We start from the raw sequence: 13,800 nt of genomic DNA, 5'->3' as shown, positions 1-13,800 counted from the left end.
GGGGTTAATTTAAGGGGATTTAGCGGTTAGGGTCGGGGGTTAATTTAAGGGGATTTAGCGGTTAGGGTCGGGGGTTAATTTAAGGGGATTTAGCGGTTAGGGCCGGTAGGGTTACAATAGAGCTATAACTCCAGCACTGCCATCAACGCTCGGCTCCCTGGCACTGCAGGGGTTAACACATGTGTTCGCCGCTGGCCTCTGGTTTCTCTCTAGCTCGGCAGACGAGTTCCGCTGCCGCAGACTGACCGTGCGGGGCTGACCGTGACTCACCCAGCTGGCACCGCCATTACGCCGCCAAGAGCTTCCAATTACCCGAGCGGCTGTTCCCTCCCCACGCACATCCGCAGCGGCCCGTGGGAGTGAGCGCGCAACCACGCACGCACATCCGCAGCGGCCCGTGGGAGGGAGCGCGCAAGCACGCACGCACATCCGCAGCGGCCCGTGGGAGGGAGCGCGCAAGCACGCACACAGGCACATCCGCAGCGGCCCGTGGGAGTGAGCACGCGAGCACGCAGGCACATCCGCAGCGGCCCGTGGGAGTCAGCGCGCACGCACGCACATCCGCAGCGGCCCCTGGGAGGGAGCGCACATCCGCAGCGGCCCGTGGGAGGGAGCGCACACCCGCAGCAGCCCGTGGGAGGGAGCGCACACCCGCAGCGGCCCGTGGGAGGGAGCGCACACCCGCAGCGGCCGTGGGAGGGAGCGCACACCCGCAGCAGCCCGTGGGAGGGAGCGCACACCCGCAGCAGCCCGTGGGAGGGAGCGCAGACCCGCAGCGGCCCGTGGGAGGGAGCGCACACCCGCAGCGGCCGGTGGGAGGGAGCGCACACAGGTATCACCCTTAACTGCAAGGCCGGCTAGGTGTGCCTGCGCGGGAGGGCGTGTGGGGTGGGGAGGGCGCAGCAAAGACGCCACGGAGCTGGTTCGCCCTCATTGAGCAAACCGCTCACGTGACGCACGAGCGGCAGATTCAAATTTGCTTGCTTGGCAAGCAGCTAAGCACCGCGCACGCTCAGGCACTCGCTCCCGCTGGCCACACACATTGCCGCAAGGTGTTTAATCGCGGCCCGCGTGAGCGCGCCCGCCAAGCGCCGCCCTGGACAAGGCCTTATATTCTGCAGCGCGAGGAAGGCGGTTGCGTCGTTTTCTCTCCGGGACAGTTATTTAGCGCAGAGGACCCAGCGTGTGCAGCCGCAGGGTAGGAGAGCACGGAGTATCTCCCCGGACTGTCTCCTCTGTGTAGGTGAGGCAGAGCTGTGCGCTGCAGGGGAGGTGTCTGCAAGATTGAACGCTGTAAGCGCAGAAGGCGCGCATGGAATTTCTCCTCTGTATACACAGGGCTAGAGAGGCCAATTCATCAGCGAGTGCCCTGTACTGTACCACACAATATCAATACAGAGGGCCGGTGAGTGACGCGGAGGCGCCATCTGCTGGAGACAGCGGCAAATCACGGACCAGGCCACGGAGCCCCACGCTAACACGAGGGAGACGGAAAATCCCACAGCACTGCAGTATTATATAAACGTCTGTCTCCCTTTCACCAAGGAGTTCACACGTTAAGTGCCTGCTTCCCAGTGTGGGGCAGGGAAGAGGTGAAACGCGTCGACACGAGATTTGCGTAACACAGACTATATCAGAGCCCTTCCAAAACACTCTCCTTATTTCCTCACATGGAAGTTCAGGAGAAGTCCGGGAATTAGCGCTAAACCCGTCCCTCCCCTAGCATTATTTCTCTGGCTTCCGAAGGAGGCGGCCATTTTAAAAGTGATACAGAGCCTACCAATGTAAAAGCAATTATCCCAGTATGAGGACAGGGCGCGGCTGTATAATGAGGACAGGGCGCCCCGCTCACCAAGGATTTAAACAGACTAATTTTATTGTACAAAAAAAAAGCACAAACATGGCTGCAGCTGCCATGCAGGGCCATACAGGCCACTCTGGCAGGGAAGGGGTTAATCGGACCCTAATTGCACCATTTCAAAGGCTGCCTGCCCATAAGTGCACACACAGGTCCTCTGAGCAGCAGCGTGGCCTGCATCTCGTCCCCCGAGAGCTGTCACTCGCTGTATAAACACCAGCTTCCCGTCAGCACGTGCTCCATCAATACCGCGCTTGTTCAAGCGCCTCCCGCCCGAGTTACACTCACTGTACGGGTCACATTCCGATGCAGCGCTGACAGGCGAAAACAAGGCGCGCGCACAGGGCGGCCACATAAGTCAGAAATACCAATTGGAACCAGTTATCTGGGTAGTCATTGTACCCCGGGGGACCCCCACTAGAACGCACCATTTCAATCATAACATTTTATGTACCCAAAAGCGTGAGACGCTGCATCACTCTGTCCTATCGCGTCCGTTCCCCACATCAGATCATTACTGCAGCCGCGGGACGACAAGAGCTGAAGATATATGTATATATATATGCAAATACAACTGTATGCTCATCTGCATGTCTTAGGCAGGTCTGCAACCCCGCCTTTCCCCATTATCACCCAGCATACAGCACTTCCACTGCAGCAAGGGATTCTGGGAAATGACATGCAAATGAGCACACAGTGTCACTTTTTGCCTCAAAAACCATTTTTAACATGGTTCCCTATAGGCTTAAGCTTGCTGCATGGTCACAGCTTTGAGCACAGCCAGGGTTAAGGTGCATACCCAGAAAACCACCCACAGACAGCTGTTTCGACCTTAATGGGTCTCATCAGTGTGGGGCTGATTTAACTGGGTATGCAAAGAGGCTATGGGATAGGGTATACCATAATACTGAGTTAAGTTATGGTGAGTAAAAAAAGTGACAAAAACCCTCCACAGGAAAGCAAATATGCAAATACAACTGTATGCTCATCTGCATGTCTTAGGCAGGTCTGCAACCCCGCCTTTCCCCATTATCACCCAGCATACAGCACTTCCACTGCAGCAAGGCATATATATATAATATATCTCTCATCGATTAGAGTGGCACGCCACTAAAAATGGTGTGTTACCCGGGTGCTTTCGTTGCCAAGACATTGGGTATAATGGAGAGCAATAGAAGGCACACCAAGACATGCAAAGTTTATTATCAAGGCCAATGTTTCAGTTCGCCAAGGAGCCTTAAAAAAGGCTGAAACGCTGAATTTTGCATTAATCCTGGTATGCCTGCTAATACACGGACGCTGTGAAGCGCTATGTACATTAATGGCGCTGTATAAAGACATACACTCGACTTTCCCTTGAAGATGGAGCGCTCACGACACGCCTGTACCATAGGACGCATGTTTGGCTGAGTGGCGTGGACGGACCGGTGCAGTCAGCCCAACTTCGACCGTTACATGATATTTTGCAATGAACCACATTGTGAGAGTGCATTTTTAACCCTTTTTATATGTACCTAATAAATCCCATTTATTGCGCCATCAAAAGCGTTTTTGCGTGCTTATCTTCTAGACCTGGCCTGCACAACCCGTAAAGTGAGAAGGGCCGAACTACTCCAAGGAAAAAAAATTTGGCCAGTATTAGTGCATTTTCGTGTGAGCCCCAACGGTCATTAGGGGTTTATATTAACCAATTCCATGTCTTTTGAAACAAAATGATGTATCAATTAGACAAACAATGAGTAATTAAGAGCGTTGGGGTACGTGCAAAAGTAAGTGAAACGCTGGTTTTATCAGGTAATGGGGATAATTAGAATCAGGTGTTTAAATAATTAGGTAGATCTTCAGGTGTGATTTGGGGAGGTTCCACCCAATATAAAGATCAGACACTTTTTGTGAGTTTGGTCTGCACCATACAGGTGTGTGGAAACATGTCATGCCACGATCAAAATACATCTCTGAGGACCTCAGAGAAGCCGTTAGTGATGCTCATCAGTGTGGAAAGGGTTACAGACCAATTTCTAAGGATTTGGGGCTCCACCAATCCACTGTCAGACAAAATGGAGAAAGTTCAAGACCTCAGTCACTCTACCCAGGAGCGATCGTCCTACCAAAATCTCTTCAAGAACAAACCGGAAAATCATCCAGGAAGTCACACAGAACCCAGAGTAACATCCAAGGATCTGCCGGCCACTCTCGCCTTGGCTAATGTGAGTGCTCATGACTCAACTATCAGAAAAATACTGAACAAGAACGGTGTTCATGGAAGGACAGCCAGGAGGAAACCACTGCTCTCTAAAAAGAACATTACTGCTCGTCTGAAGTTCGCCAAAGAGCACATAGATGATCCACAAGACTTCTGGAACAATGTTCTCTGGACAGACGAGTGAAAGGTAGAACATTTTGGCCTCAATGAGAAATATTATGTTTGGGCGAAAACCAAACACTGCGTTCGTACAGAAGAACCTTATCCCAACCGTCAAGCATGGGGGTGGGAGTGTGACGGTTTGGGACTGCTTTTGTTGCCTCAGGACCTGGACGGCTTGCCATCATTGATACAACCATGAATTCTGTATTGTATCAGAAGATTCTAGAGGAGAAGGTCAGGCCACCCGTCCGTGAGCTGAAGCGAATGTGGGTCATGCAGCAAGACAATGACCCTAAACATACAAGCAGATCTACAGAAGAACGGCTGCAGAAGAAGAAATTCTGCGTTTGAGAATGGCCTAGTCAAAGCCCGGACCTAAACCCCATAAAAATGTTGTGGCAGGACCTGAAGCGAGCTGCCCATGCAAGGAAGCCCTCAAATGTCACTGAGTTGAAGCAGTTCTGTAAGGAGGAATGGGCCAATGTTGAAGTCATTGCTGCTCACGGGGGCGCCACCAGGTACTGAATCGAAAGGGTCACATACTTTCTCACACGTTTAATCATTTGCGAATAAATAAATGTTGAAAAAGTATCATGTTTTTGTGTCATTTGTTTGATCAGATTATCTTTATCTATTATTAGGACCTAGAGATTAAGATCTAATAACATTTGAGGTTTGAAATATGTGAAAATCCTAAGGGGTACACAAACTCTCGCCACTGTATACAGTATATACACATATACAGGCATACCCCGCTTTAAGTACACTCACTTTAAGTACACTCGCGAGTAAGTACATATCGCCCAATAGGCAAACGGCAGTTCACGCATGCGTCTGTCAGCACGTCCTGAACAGCAATACCGGCTCCCTACCTGTACCGAAGCTGTGCGCAAGCGGGGAGACAATAGAGCCTGTTACACATGCGTTATTTACATCAGTTATGCACGTATATGACGATTGCCGTACAGTACATGCATCGATAAGTGGGGAAAAGTTAGTGCTTCCTTTTAAGTACATTTTCGCTTTACATACATGCTCCGGTCCCATTGCGTACGTTAATGTGGGGTATGCCTGTACACACTTTAGATTGTAAGTTCCTTGGAGCAAGGACCCATTTTGCATAGATTGATATAACTTTGTGCGCCGAGTAAATAATAAATACACAGACAGCAGAGCAATAACCACAATGTGTTCCTGGCCACTGGCAACCCAGGGGTTAAACATCTACGCAGAACAATGTTACCAGGGAACGGCAGAGAGGAGCGCGCTCAATGTTACCAGGGAACGGCGGAGAGGAGCGCGCTCAATGTTACCAGGGAACGGGAGAGAGGAGCGCGCTCAATGTTACCGGGGAACGGCAGAGAGGAGCGCGCTCAATGTTACCAGGGAACGGCAGAGAGGAGCGCGCTCAATGTTACCAGGGAACGGCAGAGAGGAGCGCGCTCAATGTTACCGGGGAACGGGAGAGAGGAGCGAGCTCAATGTTACCGGGGAACGGCAGAGAGGAGCGAGCTCAATGTTACCGGGGAACGGCAGAGAGGAGCGCGCTCAATGTTACCGGGGAACGGCAGAGAGGAGCGCGCTCAATGTTACCGGGGAACGGCAGAGAGGAGCGCGCTCAATGTTACCGGGGAACGGCAGAGAGGAGCGTGCTCAATGTTACCGGGGAACGGCAGAGAGGAGCGCGCTCAATGTTACCGGGGAACGGGAGAGAGGAGCGCGCTCAATGTTACCAGGGAACGGCAGAGAGGAGCGCGCTCAATGTTACCGGGGAACGGCAGAGAGGAGCGCGCTCAATGTTACCAGGGAACGGGAGAGAGGAGCGCGCTCAATGTTACCGGGGAACGGCAGAGAGGAGCGCGCTCAATGTTACCAGGGAACGGGAGAGAGGAGCGCGCTCAATGTTACCAGGGAACGGCAGAGAGGAGCGCGCTCAATGTTACCGGGGAACGGCAGAGAGGAGCGAGCTCAATGTTACCGGGGAACGGCAGAGAGGAGCGCGCTCAATGTTACCGGGGAACGGCAGAGAGGAGCGCGCTCAATGTTACCGGGGAACAGGAGAGAGGAGCGAGCTCAATGTTACCGGGGAACGGCAGAGAGGAGCGCGCTCAATGTTACCGGGGAACGGCAGAGAGGAGCGCGCTCAATGTTACCGGGGAACAGGAGAGAGGAGCGCGCTCAATGTTACCGGGGAACGGCAGAGAGGAGCGCGCTCAATGTTACCAGGGAACGGCAGAGAGGAGCGAGCTCAATGTTACCGGGGAACAGGAGAGAGGAGCGAGCTCAATGTTACCAGGGAACGGCGGAGAGGAGCGCGCTCAATGTTACCGGGGAACGGGAGAGAGGAGCGCGCTCAATGTTACCAGGGAACGGCAGAGAGGAGCGAGCTCAATGTTACCAGGGAACGGCAGAGAGGAGCGCGCTCAATGTTACCAGGGAACGGGAGAGAGGAGCGCGCTGAATGTTACCGGGGAACGGCAGAGAGGAGCGCGCTCAATGTTACCAGGGAACGGCGGAGAGGAGCGCGCTCAATGTTACCGGGGAACGGGAGAGAGGAGCGCGCTCAATGTTACCGGGGAACGGGAGAGAGGAGCGCGCTCAATGTTACCGGGGAACGGGAGAGAGGAGCGCGCTCAATGTTACCGGGGAACGGGAGAGAGGAGCGCGCTCAATGTTACCGGGGAACGGCAGAGAGGAGCGCGCTCAATGTTACCGGGGAACGGCAGAGAGGAGCGCGCTCAATGTTACCAGGGAACGGGAGAGAGGAGCGCGCTCAATGTTACCGGGGAACGGCAGAGAGGAGCGCGCTCAATGTTACCAGGGAACGGCAGAGAGGAGCGCGCTCAATGTTACCAGGGAACGGCAGAGAGGAGCGCGCTCAATGTTACCGGGGAACGGGAGAGAGGAGCGAGCTCAATGTTACCGGGGGACGGCAGAGAGGAGCGAGCTCAATGTTACCGGGGAACGGCAGAGAGGAGCGCGCTCAATGTTACCGGGGAACGGCAGAGAGGAGCGCGCTCAATGTTACCGGGGAACGGCAGAGAGGAGCGCGCTCAATGTTACCGGGGAACGGCAGAGAGGAGCGCGCTCAATGTTACCGGGGAACGGCAGAGAGGAGCGCGCTCAATGTTACCGGGGAACGGGAGAGAGGAGCGCGCTCAATGTTACCAGGGAACGGCAGAGAGGAGCGCGCTCAATGTTACCGGGGAACGGCAGAGAGGAGCGCGCTCAATGTTACCAGGGAACGGGAGAGAGGAGCGCGCTCAATGTTATCGGGGAACGGCAGAGAGGAGCGCGCTCAATGTTACCAGGGAACGGGAGAGAGGAGCGCGCTCAATGTTACCAGGGAACGGCAGAGAGGAGCGCGCTCAATGTTACCGGGGAACGGCAGAGAGGAGCGAGCTCAATGTTACCGGGGAACGGGAGAGAGGAGCGAGCTCAATGTTACCGGGGAACGGGAGAGAGGAGCGAGCTCAATGTTACCGGGGAACGGCAGAGAGGAGCGCGCTCAATGTTACCGGGGAACGGCAGAGAGGAGCGCGCTCAATGTTACCGGGGAACAGGAGAGAGGAGCGAGCTCAATGTTACCGGGGAACGGCAGAGAGGAGCGCGCTCAATGTTACCGGGGAACGGCAGAGAGGAGCGCGCTCAATGTTACCGGGGAACAGGAGAGAGGAGCGAGCTCAATGTTACCAGGGAACGGCGGAGAGGAGCGCGCTCAATGTTACCGGGGAACGGGAGAGAGGAGCGCGCTCAATGTTACCAGGGAACGGCAGAGAGGAGCGAGCTCAATGTTACCAGGGAACGGCAGAGAGGAGCGCGCTCAATGTTACCAGGGAACGGGAGAGAGGAGCGCGCTGAATGTTACCGGGGAACGGCAGAGAGGAGCGCGCTCAATGTTACCAGGGAACGGGAGAGAGGAGCGAGCTCAATGTTACCGGGGAACGGCAGAGAGGAGCGCGCTCAATGTTACCGGGGAACGGGAGAGAGGAGCGCGCTCAATGTTACCGGGGAACGGCAGAGAGGAGCGCGCTCAATGTTACCAGGGAACGGGAGAGAGAAGCGCGCTCAATGTTACCAGGGAACGGGAGAGAGGAGCGAGCTCAATGTTACCGGGGAACGGCAGAGAGGAGCGCGCTCAATGTTACCAGGGAACGGGAGAGAGGAGCGCGCTCAATGTTACCGGGGAACGGCAGAGAGGAGCGCGCTCAATGTTACCGGGGAACGGCAGAGAGGAGCGCGCTCAATGTTACCGGGGAACGGCAGAGAGGAGCGCGCTCAATGTTACCAGGGAACGGGAGAGAGGAGCGAGCTCAATGTTACCAGGGAACGGGAGAGAGGAGCGCGCTCAATGTTACCGGGGAACGGGAGAGAGGAGCGAGCTCAATGTTACCGGGGAACGGCAGAGAGGAGCGCGCTCAATGTTACCGGGGAACGGCAGAGAGGAGCGCGCTCAATGTTACCAGGGAACGGCAGAGAGGAGCGCGCTCAATGTTACCAGGGAACGGGAGAGAGGAGCGAGCTCAATGTTACCGGGGAACGGGAGAGAGGAGCGCGCTCAATGTTACCGGGGAACGGCAGAGAGGAGCGCGCTCAATGTTACCAGGGAACGGGAGAGAGGAGCGCGCTCAATGTTACCAGGGAACGGCAGAGAGGAGCGCGCTCAATGTTACCGGGGAACGGCAGAGAGGAGCGAGCTCAATGTTACCGGGGAACGGGAGAGAGGAGCGCGCTCAATGTTACCGGGGAACGGCAGAGAGGAGCGCGCTCAATGTTACCGGGGAACGGCAGAGAGGAGCGCGCTCAATGTTACCGGGGAACGGCAGAGAGGAGCGCGCTCAATGTTACCAGGGAACGGCAGAGAGGAGCGAGCTCAATGTTACCGGGGAACGGCAGAGAGGAGCGCGCTCAATGTTACCAGGGAACGGGAGAGAGGAGCGCGCTCAATGTTACCGGGGAACGGCAGAGAGGAGCGCGCTCAATGTTACCAGGGAACGGCAGAGAGGAGCGAGCTCAATGTTACCAGGGAACGGCAGAGAGGAGCGCGCTCAATGTTACCAGGGAACGGGAGAGAGGAGCGCGCTCAATGTTACCAGGGAACGGCAGAGAGGAGCGCGCTCAATGTTAGCGGGGAACGGCAGAGAGGAGCGCGCTCAATGTTACCAGGGAACGGCAGAGGAGCGCGCTCAATGTTACCGGGGAACGGCAGAGAGGAGCGCGCTCAATGTTACCAGGGAACGGCAGAGAGGAGCGAGCTCAATGTTACCAGGGAACGGCAGAGAGGAGCGCGCTCAATGTTACCAGGGAACGGGAGAGAGGAGCGCGCTCAATGTTACCAGGGAACGGCAGAGAGGAGCGCGCTCAATGTTAGCGGGGAACGGCAGAGAGGAGCGCGCTCAATGTTACCAGGGAACGGCAGAGGAGCGAGCTCAATGTTACCGGGGAACGGCAGAGAGGAGCGCGCTCAATGTTACCAGGGAACGGCAGAGAGGAGCGCGCTCAATGTTACCAGGGAACGGGAGAGAGGAGCGCGCTCAATGTTACCAGGGAACGGCAGAGAGGAGCGCGCTCAATGTTACCGGGGAACGGCAGAGAGGAGCGCGCTCAATGTTACCAGGGAACGGCAGAGGAGCGAGCTCAATGTTACCGGGGAACGGCAGAGAGGAGCGCGCTCAATGTTACCGGGGAACGGCAGAGAGGAGCGCGCTCAATGTTACCAGGGAACGGGAGAGAGGAGCGCGCTCAATGTTACCGGGGAACGGGAGAGAGGAGCGCGCTCAATGTTACCAGGGAACGGGAGAGAGGAGCGCGCTCAATGTTACCAGGGAACGGGAGAGAGGAGCGCGCTCAATGTTACCAGGGAACGGGAGAGAGGAGCGCGCTCAATGTTACCAGGGAACGGGAGAGAGGAGCGCGCTCAATGTTACCGGGGAACGGCAGAGAGGAGCGCGCTCAATGTTACCAGGGAACGGCAGAGGAGCGAGCTCAATGTTACCGGGGAACGGCAGAGAGGAGCGCGCTCAATGTTACCGGGGAACGGCAGAGAGGAGCGCGCTCAATGTTACCAGGGAACGGCAGAGAGGAGCGCGCTCAATGTTACCGGGGAACGGCAGAGAGGAGCGCGCTCAATGTTACCAGGGAACGGCAGAGAGGAGCGCGCTCAATGTTACCAGGGAACGGGAGAGAGGAGCGCGCTCAATGTTACCGGGGAACGGGAGAGAGGAGCGCGCTCAATGTTACCAGGGAACGGGAGAGAGGAGCGCGCTCAATGTTACCAGGGAACGGGAGAGAGGAGCGCGCTCAATGTTACCAGGGAACGGCAGAGAGGAGCGAGCTCAATGTTACCGGGGAACGGGAGAGAGGAGCGCGCTCAATGTTACCGGGGAACGGCAGAGAGGAGCGAGCTCAATGTTACCAGGGAACGGGAGAGAGGAGCGCGCTCAATGTTACCGGGGAACGGCAGAGAGGAGCGCGCTCAATGTTACCAGGGAACGGCAGAGAGGAGCGAGCTCAATGTTACCGGGGAACGGCAGAGAGGAGCGCGCTAAATGTTACCGGGGAACAGGAGAGAGGAGCGAGCTCAATGTTACCAGGGAACGGCAGAGAGGAGCGCGCTCAATGTTACCAGGGAACGGCAGAGAGGAGCGCGCTCAATGTTACCGGGGAACGGCAGAGGAGCGCGCTCAATGTTACCGGGGAACGGGAGAGAGGAGCGAGCTCAATGTTACCGGGGAACGGGAGAGAGGAGCGCGCTCAATGTTACCAGGGAACGGCAGAGGAGCGCGCTCAATGTTACCGGGGAACGGCAGAGAGGAGCGCGCTCAATGTTACCAGGGAACGGCAGAGGAGCGCGCTCAATGTTACCGGGGAACGGCAGAGAGGAGCGAGCTCAATGTTACCGGGGAACGGCAGAGAGGAGCGCGCTCAATGTTACCGGGGAACGGCAGAGAGGAGCGCGCTCAATGTTACCAGGGAACGGGAGAGAGGAGCGCGCTCAATGTTACCGGGGAACGGGAGAGAGGAGCGAGCTCAATGTTACCGGGGAACGGCAGAGAGGAGCGAGCTCAATGTTACCAGGGAACGGCAGAGAGGAGCGCGCTCAATGTTACCAGGGAACGGCAGAGAGGAGCGAGCTCAATGTTACCAGGGAACGGCAGAGAGGAGCGCGCTCAATGTTACCGGGGAACGGCAGAGAGGAGCGCGCTCAATGTTACCGGGGAACGGCAGAGAGGAGCGAGCTCAATGTTACCGGGGAACGGCAGAGAGGAGCGCGCTCAATGTTACCGGGGAACGGCAGAGAGGAGCGCGCTCAATGTTACCAGGGAACGGGAGAGAGGAGCGCGCTCAATGTTACCGGGGAACGGGAGAGAGGAGCGAGCTCAATGTTACCGGGGAACGGCAGAGAGGAGCGAGCTCAATGTTACCGGGGAACGGCAGAGAGGAGCGCGCTCAATGTTACCAGGGAACGGGAGAGAGGAGCGCGCTCAATGTTACCAGGGAACGGCAGAGAGGAGCGCGCTCAATGTTACCGGGGAACGGGAGAGAGGAGCGCGCTCAATGTTACCGGGGAACGGCAGAGAGGAGCGCGCTCAATGTTACCGGGGAACGGCAGAGAGGAGCGAGCTCAATGTTACCGGGGAACGGCAGAGAGGAGCGCGCTCAATGTTACCGGGGAACGGCAGAGAGGAGCGCGCTCAATGTTACCAGGGAACGGGAGAGAGGAGCGCGCTCAATGTTACCGGGGAACGGGAGAGAGGAGCGCGCTCAATGTTACCGGGGACCGGCAGAGAGGAGCGAGCTCAATGTTACCGGGGAACGGCAGAGAGGAGCGCGCTCAATGTTACCGGGGAACGGGAGAGAGGAGCGCGCTCAATGTTACCGGGGAACGGCAGAGAGGAGCGCGCTCAATGTTACCGGGGAACGGCAGAGAGGAGCGCGCTCAATGTTACCGGGGAACGGCAGAGAGGAGCGAGCTCAATGTTACCGGGGAACGGCAGAGAGGAGCGCGCTCAATGTTACCGGGGAACAGGAGAGAGGAGCGCGCTCAATGTTACCGGGGAACGGCAGAGAGGAGCGCGCTCAATGTTACCGGGGAACGGCAGAGAGGAGCGCGCTCAATGTTACCGGGGAACGGCAGAGAGGAGCGCGCTCAATGTTACCGGGGAACGGCGGAGAGGAGCGCGCTCAATGTTACCAGGGAACGGCAGAGAGGAGCGCGCTCAATGTTACCAGGGAACGGCAGAGAGGAGCGCGCTCAATGTTACCGGGGAACGGCGGAGAGGAGCGCGCTGAATGTTACCGGGGAACGGCAGAGAGGAGCGCGCTCAATGTTACCAGGGAACGGCAGAGAGGAGCGCGCTCAATGTTACCAGGGAACGGCAGAGAGGAGCGCGCTCAATGTTACCAGGGAACGGGAGAGAGGAGCGCGCTCAATGTTACCGGGGAACAGGAGAGAGGAGCGCGCTCAATGTTACCGGGGAACAGGAGAGAGGAGCGCGCTCAATGTTACCGGGGAACGGCAGAGAGGAGCGCGCTCAATGTTACCGGGGAACAGGAGAGAGGAGCGCGCTCAATGTTACCGGGGAACGGCAGAGAGGAGCGCGCTCAATGTTACCGGGGAACGGCAGAGAGGAGCGCGCTCAATGTTACCGGGGAACGGCAGAGAGGAGCGCGCTCAATGTTACCAGGGAACGGCGGAGAGGAGCGCGCTCAATGTTACCAGGGAACGGCAGAGAGGAGCGCGCTCAATGTTACCGGGGAACGGCGGAGAGGAGCGCGCTGAATGTTACCGGGGAACGGCAGAGAGGAGCGCGCTCAATGTTACCAGGGAACGGCAGAGAGGAGCGCGCTCAATGTTACCAGGGAACGGCAGAGAGGAGCGCGCTCAATGTTACCAGGGAACGGGAGAGAGGAGCGCGCTCAATGTTACCGGGGAACAGGAGAGAGGAGCGCGCTCAATGTTACCGGGGAACGGCAGAGAGGAGCGCGCTCAATGTTACCGGGGAACAGGAGAGAGGAGCGCGCTCAATGTTACCGGGGAACGGCAGAGAGGAGCGCGCTCAATGTTACCGGGGAACAGGAGAGAGGAGCGCGCTCAATGTTACCGGGGAACGGCAGAGAGGAGCGCGCTCAATGTTACCAGGGAACGGCAGAGAGGAGCGCGCTCAATGTTACCGGGGAACAGGAGAGAGGAGCGCGCTCAATGTTACCGGGGAACGGGAGAGAGGAGCGCGCTCAATGTTACCAGGGAACGGCAGAGAGGAGCGCGCTCAATGTTACCAGGGAACGGGAGAGAGGAGCGCGCTCAATGTTACCAGGGAACGGCAGAGGAGCGCGCTCAATGTTACCGGGGAACGGCAGAGAGGAGCGCGCTCAATGTTACCGGGGAACGGCAGAGAGGAGCGCGCTCAATGTTACCGGGGAACGGCAGAGAGGAGCGAGCTCAATGTTACCAGGGAACGGCAGAGGAGCGCGCTCAATGTTACCAGGGAACGGCAGAGAGGAGCGCGCTCAATGTTACCAGGGAACGGCAGAGAGGAGCGCGCTCAATGTTACCAGGGAACGGCAGAGAGGAGCG

At 57.2% G+C, this 13,800-nt stretch overlaps 1 protein-coding gene across 2 annotated transcripts in view; it reads right to left on the bottom strand.

The window, feature by feature from the left end:
• PSMD1 (proteasome 26S subunit, non-ATPase 1) overlaps window positions 1–13,800 on the bottom strand; it is a 76,183-nt gene that overhangs the window by 41,756 nt on the left and 20,627 nt on the right. The window lies entirely within an intron of this gene.

This window comes from Ascaphus truei, chromosome 14 (assembly GCF_040206685.1).
Source record: "Ascaphus truei isolate aAscTru1 chromosome 14, aAscTru1.hap1, whole genome shotgun sequence".
Classification (NCBI taxonomy): Eukaryota; Metazoa; Chordata; class Amphibia; order Anura; family Ascaphidae; genus Ascaphus; species Ascaphus truei.
The sequence above is the reverse complement of the archived record's forward strand: the minus strand, read 5'-3'. Positions and strand labels throughout refer to the sequence as shown.